This window comes from Antechinus flavipes, chromosome 3 (assembly GCF_016432865.1).
Source record: "Antechinus flavipes isolate AdamAnt ecotype Samford, QLD, Australia chromosome 3, AdamAnt_v2, whole genome shotgun sequence".
Classification (NCBI taxonomy): domain Eukaryota; kingdom Metazoa; phylum Chordata; class Mammalia; order Dasyuromorphia; family Dasyuridae; genus Antechinus; species Antechinus flavipes.
In genome coordinates, this window is record NC_067400.1 from 552,992,398 (window position 1) to 553,004,481 (window position 12,084).

A 12,084-nucleotide genomic window follows, 5' to 3' on the forward strand; every position below is an offset into this window, starting at 1 on the left:
CATAAAAAAGGAAAAAAAAATTTAAGCCATAAAAAAGGATTTTCCTCCATAGGCATCAAGTTTCAATCAATAATAGGACCTTTAATCAGGTTTTCAAAACACTTTTTAAAAATCTGATTTCTTCTCAGTCTGCAATATGTACATTGAAAGGTTTTTATAATGTATCTTTCTATTATAATTATTATATTATCATAATCTTCCCTTTTATTTATCTAGACTTTTGAGAATGACCTTAATCTGTCTGGCCAAACAGGAGCCTCCATCTGTTGACCACTTTTTATTGTGTACTTGCCTCTTCCCTTATCAATCCTTCTCTTCCAACTATACAATGAAATTTCCCCTTTACACTGTTTTTGTGAGGACTATATCTACACATGCTAACATCTACATTTTACCAAGGAGGTGTTTCATTATTAGAACATATAAAACATGCAGAACTGAGATCAGAATGCATGTGTACCTGTCTTTGGCTATGTGTACATGACTACTATCCTAGTTGTTTTCTTTTATTTGGCCTTTTGGTTTTTCAACATATAAAAATATATCTCCCCCTGTATTTGGGGCCCTGTGCCAAAGCCAAGTCCCAATTTGCTGAGCAATTGGCAAGTACTGCTTAATAAATCAAAGTACTTGGGAGTTCAAATCTTTGTTTCCTCAGTCATTTCATTTTCCATTCTCTCCAGTTGCCAGGAACTGTGCAAAGCATTGAGTATAGAAAAGAAAAAAAAAAAAAAAAAAAAAAAGAAAAAAAAGAAAAGATATGATCAGCTCTATGCTTCATCACTGACAATTATGGAGAAGACAGATTGAAGAGGCAAAGCAATCTAGAGGTTCAGGAAGGAGATAATGATGAGCCTGAACTAAAGTAAAGGCTATGTAAGTGGAGACAATGACACATAAAAGCAGGATAACATGGGGAGGTGGGAATAAGATGTGACACGTTGCATAAGTGATAGAGAAAAATCTGGGTTGTAGGCATCTCAAACACAAACAAAATTCACAGTGAGGTTACAAATTTGGGTTACTGAAGGATAGTGGTATCCTCAATAGTTTTGGAAGAAGAGTGAGTTTGGCCAAAAACAACAATTGTGTTTGAGATGTCTACAAGATATCAGATTAAATATGTCCACTAGGCAGTTAATAATGTGAAACAAGTGCTTGAAATGGATAAAAAATATAACATAAGTAAAGTGCTTTGAAAACTTTAAAATATTATTTAGTATTTAATATAACTGCACATGTATAGTCTTTACCTGATTATTTACAGTCTCAGGGAATGGGAAGAGGGGAAAGGATAAAATTTGGAATTCAAAACTTTAAATAAAAAATTTTTAAAGTACTATTTAAATGTTTGCTGTCACTATCATTACAAGGCTGGAGTTAGGCATCATCTATTTAAAACTGATAAATGAACCAATGGAAACTGATGAAATCAAGTGAAAAAATACACAAAAATAAGAGCCCATGACAGAACCTTGTAGTTATCTGCAATGTGAAGGGAGGGGATGATATGGGCAAAAATGCAGCAATGGAGACTGAGAAGGATGAGACAAGGAGAGAACTATTTCAGCAGTTATAATATTCTCTCTAAAATATAATGTTCTCTGCTGAAGTTTTCTTGGGGTCTCTGGAGGCAGCCTTCATTTCAGCTCAGTAATCACCACAAGTGCAGTCAGATATTTAAGTCCAGATCCTTTATTGTCTCCTTCAAAGTCTCATCTCCTTTCTTGGGGCCCGGTTAGCTTTCTTAGAGGCCTATCTTTCTCCTTGGTTCTGAGAGCTTTAGCTCCTGCTTCCTTCTCTGCCTTCTGAATCTCTCTGAATCCAAAGGTTTGTGCGTCAGCCTCCAGCCACCAGAAAGATGGACAATGGAATGAATCTGTCTCAGACTTCTAGTTTCACTAGGAGACCATTATTTGTTGTAGGATTAAATCAATGCTAAACTAGATTTAACCATTGTCTCCTCAACTCTACTTAGTACCTTATTTCAAGTTCTGGCCTATAACATCTCCTTGTAGGATTAAATCAATCATACTGAACCATTGCTTAATTAGATAACTATTGTCTCTATCAATTCTGACTTAGTACCTTTTAAGAATCCTTTGTTCAGAGTTCTGGCCCATAACAAGCAGTGTCACCAAAAACCTATTGATCTAAAGAATCAAATATAGAAAACTAGTCAAGAAGGAAGAGTTCAAAAGAAAGGTCATAGGAAAAGATAATAAGGAATGTTGCAGAGGATGTGGGAAAAGTGGGACACTAATACATTGTTGATAGAACTGTGAACGGATCCAGGCTCCAACCATTCTGGAGAGCAATTTGGAACTATGCTCAAAAAGTTATCAAACTATGCACTCTTTGATTCAGCAGTGTTACTACTAGCTTATATCCCAAAGAGATCTTAAAGAAGGAAATGCATATGTGACAGAGAAAAATCTGGGTTGTAGGCATCTCAAATGGGAAATGAGTGTGGACCACAACATAGCATTTCCACTCTTTCTGTTATTGTTTGCTTGCATTTTTGTTTTCCTTCTCAGGTTTTTTTACCTTCGTTCTAGATCCGATCTTTCTTGCACAGCAAGATAACTATATATATGTGTATACATACATACATACATACATACATACATACATACATATATATATAGTATTTAACATGTACTGGATTACCTGCCATTTAGAGGAATGGAGGGAAGGAAAGGAAAAGTTGGAACAGGTTTTGCAAGGATCAATGTTAAAAATTACCCATGCACATGTTTTGTAAATAAAAAGCTATTTAAAAAAAATTGTTGCACAAGAAAAAGAGAAGCAAAATAAAGTGCAAGCAAACAACAACAAAAAGAGTGAAAATGCTATGTTGTGAACCACAGCCAGTTCCCACAGTCCCCTCTCTGAGTATAGATGGCTTTCCATCACTGAATAGTTGGAAGTGGTTTGAATCTTCTCATTGTTGAAGAGAGTCACACCCATCAGAATTGATCACTGTATAATCTTGTTGCCAGGTATAATGATCTCTTGGTTCTGTTAAGTTCACCAGCAAGTCTCTCCAGGCCTCTCTAAAATCGTCCTGGTGGTCTTTTCTTACAGAATAATATTCCATAACATTCATATAGCATTATTTATTCAGCCATTCTCCAATTGATAGGCATCCATTCACTTTCCAGTTTCTTGCTACTACAAAAAAGGGCTGCCACAAACATTTTTGCACATGTGGGTCCATTTTCTTTCTTTGAGACCTCTTTGGGATATAAGTTTTCCCACATCCTCTCCAACATTCCTCATTATCTTTTCCTATGACCTTTCTTTTGAACTCTTCCTTCCTGACTAGTTTACTACATTTGACTTTTTTTAGTTATCAATTTTTAATTATATATATATGAAAAGTGACACAGAATCTACAAATCAACTTCCCATGTGGCCATGGGCTTTTTTTTTTTTAATCCACTATGTATAATCATATTTATACAACTTTCTTGCTGCACAAGAGAAATCAGATAAAAAAAAAAAAGTAAATGAGTAAGAAAACAAAATTCAAGTGAACAACAACTAAAAGTGAGAATGTTATCTTGTGATCCACACTCAATACCCACAGTCCTCTCTCTGGTTGTAGATGGCTCTCTTCATCATAAGATTATTGGAACTGGAATCAATCATCTCATTGTTGGAAAGAGCCACGTTCATTAGAATTAATCGTTGTATAATATTGATGTTGCCATGTACAATGATCTCCTGGTTCTGCTCATTTCACTCAGCATCAGTTCATTTAAGCCTCTCCAGGCCTCACAGAACAGTAATATTCCATAACATTCATATACCACAATTTATTCAACCATTCTCCAATTGATGGGCATCCATTCAATTTCCAGGTTCTTAGCCCCTACAAAAAGGGCTGACACAAACATTTTTGAACATACAAGTCCCTTTCCCTTCTTTAAGATTTCTTTGGGATATAAGCCCAGTAGTAACACTGCTGGATCAAAGGTATGCACAGTTTGATAACTTTTTGAGCATAGTTCCAAATTGCTCTCCAGAATGGCTGGATCCATTCACAATTCCACCCACAATGTATCAGTGTCCCAGTTTTCCCACATCCCCTACAACATTCATCATTATCTTTCCCTATCATCTTAGCCAATCTGAGAAGTGTGTAGTGGTTATCTCAGCAGCACACGTATAAACATGTATGCATATATTGATTTTAACACATATTTCTACTTATATTGGGACTACTTGCCATCTAGGGGAGGTCATGGGGAAAGGGAGAAAATTTTTGCAAGGGCTAATGTTGAAGAATTGTCCACACATGTGTTTTGAAAAATAAGAGGGGAAAAACTGAAACACAAGGTTTTGCAAGGACTAATGTTGAAAATTGTCCACACATGTGTTTTGAAAAATAAAAAGCTTTAATTAAAAAAAAAAAAAAAGAAAAAACAAAAGGTCATTAGATCTGTCAATTAGGAGACCTCTGGTAACTGAAGAGAATATTTTAAGTTTGGTGATGAGAAGCCAGAGAAGAGAGGAAACAGAGATACTGAGTATAGGTAGTTTTCTCAAGTTTATCAGAGAAGAGAAAGAGATATAGGACTAACTAGAGAAGCAGCCTGATCTAGTGAGGATTTCTTAAACAGAGGAGACCTGGGAATGTAGGGGGCAAAGAAGCAATCAGCACAAACCAACATTAGTTGAAAAGGAGAGGTTCAGATACCAGAAGAAAAAAATCTCAGTTCTAGCTTCTAGCCCAATCTGAAGCCTGCAAAGAAATAACTAGGTCAAATAACTATGGCCTGCAGTTCTGTCAATCTGAACCAGCAGAGATATTCCCAGAGGACTAAATCCAGCAATAGTTTATTGTTATTTGGATTAAAACTGGGGTCATGAATTTGCAGAACTCAGACTAGAGAAGTGGTATTAAGACTTTGCTCTGGATCTAACCACTCTGGAAGCATTAAAAGCTCATAGGTCCCCAGCTTGAGCCTTCCCTGAGAACCTAGAGCAACCCAATATTCAAGAAAGTAAAAAAATATAACCAGTCTAGATATTCCCATTAAAAGTGCCTGGAGCCTGGTCTTAAAACAAGTGTGAAGTTAGAAATTACTCTGGAAGAATGAGAAAATAAAACAAGAATCCCATTATAAAAAGTAGGTACTATACTCAAGACATAAATCCAGGAGAAGAAAAGAGGACTCTACATCTACAAAAAAGCAGTCCCAACTATCAACTAGAATTCCTGGAAGAGAAGTGTTTTGTTTTGTTTTGGTTGGGGGAAAAAAGTTCTCATAAATGAATAAGTGTCTGAAAAAAAAAAAAAACTCAAGAAATGAGAGCTATAGAAAGATTGGAAAGGGAATTGGTACAAGTACAAAACCTTGTCCAAGCAACAAACTCCCTGAAAATGAGAACTGAGCAAATAAAAGTCAATACCTCCATGAGACAAGAAGCTCTATTAAAACAAAGTCAAAAGACTACACATAAGAAAATATTTACAGAAAAAACAACTGACCTGGAAAATGGATGAGGAGAAAAAAATCCAATACTTTAAAGTCATGGGGGTTGGGAGGGGAGAGGGAAAAGAGCCTAGACAACATAATTTCAAAAAAATTCTAAAATAAAAACAAATAAAACTGCCCAGATCTCTTAGAAGCAAAGGGCAAAAGAGAAATAGAAAATATCTGCTAATCACCTCTCCCAAAAGAAAGTCCTAAATGAAAATTGAGAATATTATAGCTAAAATACAAAGCTTTCAGGTCAAAGAAAGAATTCAAGTACTGAGTAGCCACAAGTCAGGCTCACAGACCAATTAGAATCTACATGTAAAGGAGTAAGATCATGGAATATGATATTCCAGAAGGGAAAGAATATGTGGAAACAGCCAACAATACCCAGAAAATTGAGCTTAATTCTTGGGGATAGGTGTGGGGAGTGGAAGGACTCGCAAAGCAATGGACCTTTAAATGAAACAAGTACTTCCAAGCATTCTTGATGAAAAAACATTTCATAGAAACTAGGGTTTTTTGAGGGGTGCAGAGAATGGGGGGGAAGGTAGCCATGCAAAGGTGGTTCATCCTGGAATCTCTCTCTTTTCTGGTCAAAGGAAGGAATAAGAGAAGAAATTTATTAAGTGACTGCTATTTGCCAGAAGAATACTGTATTTCTTCAAAACAACCCTGAAAAGTAGCTGCAATTATTATCCCATTTTACAGCTGCAGAAATTGAAGCAATCATACAGTATTTTATGAACTGCATCACTTAGCTGCCCCAGGAACAAAAAGACACATATCTGAGGGCAAAATTACTATATTCAGTACATAAATACTGAAAAGGAAGAAAGAGATGGAAGATCAGTGAATTCTGAGGGCAGGTATAAGAGAAAAATAAATTTCTTTTTGAAGTGAGAAAAAATGGGAATCTAAGAAGATGTCCATACATTGGCAAATGGCTGAATAAATTATGTGATGGAATAAATACATATGTGTTGAAATAAATGATGAAATCTGGAAAGATTTATATGAACTGATGCAGAGTGAAGCAAACAGAAGAAAACAATTACTACAATGACAATATGCTAAAGATCAATTTTGAAAGAATTAGGCAAAAAAATCCACATAATGGTCAACCAAAGTTCTTGAAGACTAATGTGAAATTGGCATGGCCAATGGAGAAATGTGTTTTGCATATGTGTAACAAAAATTTTTATTTTCTTTTATTCTCAATTGGGAGGAAGGGAATTGGAATAGGAGGAGGGAATTTTTATTGATTAAATATACACATATAATTTTTAAATTATCAATATTCAGTGGGATAGAGAATCAATTAGGAAGAATGTAGAGGGTGTATTTGCTGCAATAAAGGCTCAGTTGAGATTAGATAAAAGATTGTTAGTAGACCCAGTTACCATAGTTTTGTGACATTGTCCAGTTCCACTCAGTAGCACATGATTAGAAGTCAAGAAGATACTTAATTCCAACAATCCAGGAGGACTGGGGTTTGGTTAGCATGATTGTTGATAATCAACAAACACTATTAAATGATTACTATGTGCTAAGCACTATGCTATTCTAAAGCAAGGAGAAGCAAAAACACAAGCTCTGGCTTCAGGGAAATCACAATTTAAAAGGGGAAACATGCAAACATGCAAACAACTCTGCACATACATACAGCTGTATACTAACATGATCTGGCAGCACAGTGAATAGACTGCTGGAAATGGAAACAGGTTTAAATTTGACTTCAGATCCTTCTTAGCTGTGTGACCTGAGCAAGTCACAACCTGTGTTTGCCCATTTCTTAAACATAAAATGGGGATAATGACAGTACCTACCTCCCAGAATTGTTGTGAAGATCAAATGAACAACCAGCACAGTGCCTGGGACACAGTCAGTGCTATACAAATATTAACTCCCCTTCCTACAAGGATAGAAAGTCATCTCAGAAGGAAGGCATTAGCAGAGAGATCAGAAAAGGCATCATAGGCAAGCATCAGCAAAAAGACCAAAGTTGACAGATCATGAGGTATATGGAGCATCTGCTAATACATACATATATTTTTTTTACTTAGTATATAAAATACTATTTATTATCCTCTCATTCCTTTAGATTTAAACTTTAAATTTTAAAGAAAGTGAAATAGACCCTTTTTGCATTCAATTCTTCCATCAAGATGTCGAGAGGTGGCTCTTCATAAAGTCCCACTTAAGTACCCTAGGAGCAGGATATTCTAATAGTGTGCCAGACTCTTTATAAATCAACACTTGGTACAATGCCATTCCTGTAGAAGCACATATTAACAATTAAGAACTATTTTACTCTGTGTGAGTATGTGTGTGCATTTTCCACAATCATTTTGGCAGTAAGTAGTATTAGCATTAACTCAGCCATATACAAAGGTACAGTTAATTGACATTCCACAGCACAGATAGAATGTCCACTTTTTAACTGACTTTTAGCTTTTACCAGTTCTCTTCTACTCCCCGAGTACCATTTCCATTTGTTTTGTCATCTAAACATAAGTTGACAAAATGACTTATTCAAGGCTAGAATAAATGTAAATTCAATTTTATAGACTCTCAAATGAAAACTCCAAAGGAATAATTTTATCCAACTGTTTAAATTAAAATTTAAAAAATTAAATTGATTAACAGTATACTGTTCTCTTAGGGTTTGTGCTTTGAAAAACCTAGTATCTTAATTCAATAAACAAATTCTTACACAACCACAAAGACACATCAATAAATATGTAAACAAATGTAAACAACCAGACAGCATTACCAGTAGGGACAGAGTTATTCAGTCCTCTCTTAAAATTCCCTTGAAAATTCCTGTGAGATTCAAAGACAGACAACCCACAACATAGCAAGTCTATTGCTCCCCCTAATGGTAGCTTCTTCCAGCAAAGAAAATTCAAATTCGTAGTCAGGAAACAGCGTAGAATTATGCATTGGTTTTGTGTAAATACTTTTTAGTTTTAATATAATAATTAAAATTACCCATTTTACATGCATAATATGCTTTTTTATCTTGTTTGGCCCTAAGTTCTTCCCTTATGATCTAAAAGGTAAACTATTCCTTGATCTCCTAATTTGCTTATGGTATCACCCTTTATGTCTGCAAAGAGCCAATATTTGATTAATAACAAAAATTATATTTTCATTTTAAATTTCAGTTATTTTCTGTTTTCTAGTCCCAGTTTTGTATTTGATCACTCAGCAATTATTTCTGAAAAAAACCTGCTTCTATTTTACCTTATTAACCATAGTGGTTTTATATATCAAACCTGGAATAAATGTCAAAACTGGAAAAGGAGCTTAAAGATAACAAAATAAAACTTCCTTATTTTAAAAATGAGATGGAAAGAAAGAAAGCAAATTATTCAAAAGTCATACAAAGGTTAAGCCAATACCAGATCCCCAAAATACCAATTTAGAACTTTTCTCATTACACGAAAATTAAGGTGATTACATGCTATTTTACTGATCTTTCCCCCACTCCTATGCATCTCAAGAATTCTTCATTAAATGGTCAGCTATCTAAAATGCAGTTCTAAGACCTGGTTTTTAAAGGAGATGTGGATAATACAAGACCTGAGAACACTACCACACTAGACATATAGTGTAAGGCTTGGCATGGAATTAGCACTTAACACTTATTCATGCATTCATGCCAAATTAAAATATTCCCATGGGGTCTTCAAAAGCTGAAGAATGCTTATCTCTGTCTACTATAAGCGTCCATATTCTGCTCTAATACAAGAAGCAAAATATCAATAAAGATACACTGAGAGAGCCCTATCCGGATAAATGCAGTGTAGCAGTAAGGTATCCTAGACTGGGAAGCAGATCATCTCAGTTCTAATCTTGGTTCTGCCGCTGACTCACCTTGTGAAGGCTACAAATTTGGACCCTTAGCTTCCCAAGTGGTAAAATAAAAACTGAACTTGATAATCTCACTTCTTCTACCTTTAACAATCTTATGAATTTAAGGTTTCGCAGCCAGCACTGAACTGTGTTTTTTTAGTGACGGGCCATCTTGCCTTTAAATCAAAGGCAGAATCAAATCTTTCCTTTAAATCAAAGGCAGAATCAAAGGCAGAGCCAGAGTAACGGGAAAGGTGCCTAATAAGCACTCTGGCGCCATTAACACAAAAAGGATCAGCCCAATCAACTAATTCTCTTCATTTCCCTTTCTTCCCCCCATTATAATTTTACATTTGATTTAAATCTTGCCACTGGATCCAAATGGCTCTGGAGGTAAAAAGTGAGGCAAGTGACACTGCACATCCCTCCCTAATTCAAATTCAATTCTCTTGCATGTTATGCCATCACCTCCTTCATTTTGGAATTAACATTTTCGTTCTACTTAATGTCTATTTTCTCTGACTTGTGGCTAGAAAAAAATACTGAGTTAAATGATGCAGCTTATTATTTCTAAACATTCTTAAATCCTGGTTCTTGTAATGTTCAAAAATAATAATAAAAAAAATCTGTGAAGTCACCGTACCTCTTACCAAAAAAAAAGAAAAAAAAAAAAAAAAGTAAACTGTTCCCGTAAAGCAGCATCTCAACCTCCTTTTCCCCAGAAACGAAAAAAAAAGCACCACCATTAGATTGTCCACTCCACGATGTTAATGTCCTAGGTCTTAAATCTTTAAATCCCTTTTCAGTACTAAACACAGCAAATACCCAAGCAATTATTTGTAAAATAAAGGATTAAAAATCCAGAAGAAACCTCACTTCAATCTATTTCCCTTTACTGCGCTCTATTCCCGGAGAACGTGGGTCCCTAATCCTCAACCCCAACCTAAAATCTTTATCCAAAAAACCTCTAGTCTCGAAGACTATCCCCCAACCCAAGAGATCTGTAGCATAAAAGATCCCCGATCTCATCCCGAACAAACCAAAAAGGACTCTTTCTCGCTGGACCTTCCACACCTTAGACCCTGGACTCCTGTACCGCAGGAAACCCTACGTCCAGATCTCGAAAGCAGGATACTGACGGGAGCCGAGCTATACACACAAATACCCAAACCCTTTCCCGCGAGGCTACCCCAGCTCCTCCCCCATGCCGAGAAGCTAGATCGCGAGGTCAGAGGGTCGTGAGCTCCGCCCCCGTTGTACGGACCGAGGGAGCGCGCGGCCTCCTCCCTCTAGGAAGGGACGGCCAGAGCTCAGGTCCGCCTCACTCCTGTTCTCGTCTCGGAGCCGCGCACCTGGGCAGCTTCCTTCGCCGCTCTCTTACCGAATGGCTGCGTCCCTCCCACGAAGGGACTAAAAATCGTCTTCCTCCCGCCGCCCGCTCGGAATGCGCGCGGCCGCCACGAAACCGCCGCCGCCGCCCCCGCCGCCGCCGCCGCCCGGGCCGCTTTGCGCGCGGGGTCCGACTGCGTCACACGCCGGTTGTCGTCATAAGCGCGCCGCGAGCGCTTCTATCTTGCCGCGCTCGCATTGGCTGTTGTGGCCGCCACTCGGCAGTGGCCCCAATGTTCATTGGCCAAGGTGTCGTTTGAAACCGAACGTGATAGAATTTTGAGGTGGGGGCGGGGTAAAAGCGAGAGAAATGAGGGCTAAAGGAGATGGGGAAGAGATGGGGGGAGGGAATGGGCTGGGGAAGGGGAAAGATGGGGTGGAATAGCAAATGAAGGAGCGAGGAAAGGAGGGAGTAGTCCCGCCCTCTTCTGTCACCACGTTGCGATTGGCTGGGAATGCACCGTTGCGTCACAGAAGGGAATCTAGAACCGGAGCTGGGAGGGGGCGGGAAAATTATGTCGCCTCCTTCAGGCCACGCCTCGTTGCATTCTTAGGTTGTGTTGGCGGAGGGAGCCAGTGCAGTCGCTCTTTTGACCAATTATAAGGAATAATACATCGGATGGCATGGCAACTCAGCCTTTGCTGCGGGGACTTCTGGGAAAGTTCTTCCTACCTACTAAATCCCCCACGTTTCCACTCCCCAAGACTTCCTTCGCTATTACCACGTGTGTTGCCTAGGACCATCTCCTAACTCCGCCTCACTGGATGCGGTGTTGGGGAGCCGCTCCCTGCTTTTTTTCCATTTCTCTTCTAGTCTCATCTATCCCTGCCAGTACAGATCCTGCTTCTATAATGTCCAGAATGAGGAACCTCCTTTTCTGACATAAACTAAAGGGTTCTCCGTTGGAAAGCCCTCATTTCCACTCCTTCTAGAGTCACAAAGTAACGAAGAAAGGCAATAAGAACATCCCAAGGAGTCCCACTTCCGTTCAATACATGCCTCCCCACGACTCCAACTCAAGTGCTGCTTCTAACTGAAAAGAGTCCCCCCTCATTTCCCCAGACGCTTAAGTCAGACTCAGAGGACAAATGTGACAAATAACCTATCTTGACAAATATTAAGTGCTTAGAAGCATACACCCTCTTGAATAACTGATCAGGCAGCAGAAATGTATGAGGTCATCTACTTGAAAGTCAGAAGGCTTTGGGAATCCAGCATATCTTCCCCAAACTATCCTAAACCAGTTGTGTTTTCTCCACTCCACCCTTATTAACTAGAGTGCAACTGACGTTCTTTCAATAATAATAGCTCACGGTACCCAATTGCAAAGTCCTTCTGCAAAAT

The 12,084-nt window shown here is 38.0% G+C and overlaps 1 protein-coding gene across 5 annotated transcripts in view; it reads right to left on the minus strand.

The window, feature by feature from the left end:
* The window catches only part of NUP98 (nucleoporin 98 and 96 precursor), a 98,725-nt gene extending 87,881 nt beyond the window's left edge, over positions 1-10,844 (minus strand). Inside the window, exons 1-2 of one of the 5 annotated variants that reach the window (XM_051987473.1) lie at positions 10,732-10,832; positions 7,319-7,404 (exon numbers count right to left, since the gene is read on the minus strand). The gene's annotated coding sequence lies outside the window, so the exon portion shown is untranslated. The other 4 variants (XM_051987471.1, XM_051987474.1, XM_051987475.1 and 1 more) reach the window with 4 other exon arrangements.
* Between the last annotated feature and the right edge of the window lie 1,240 nt (positions 10,845-12,084).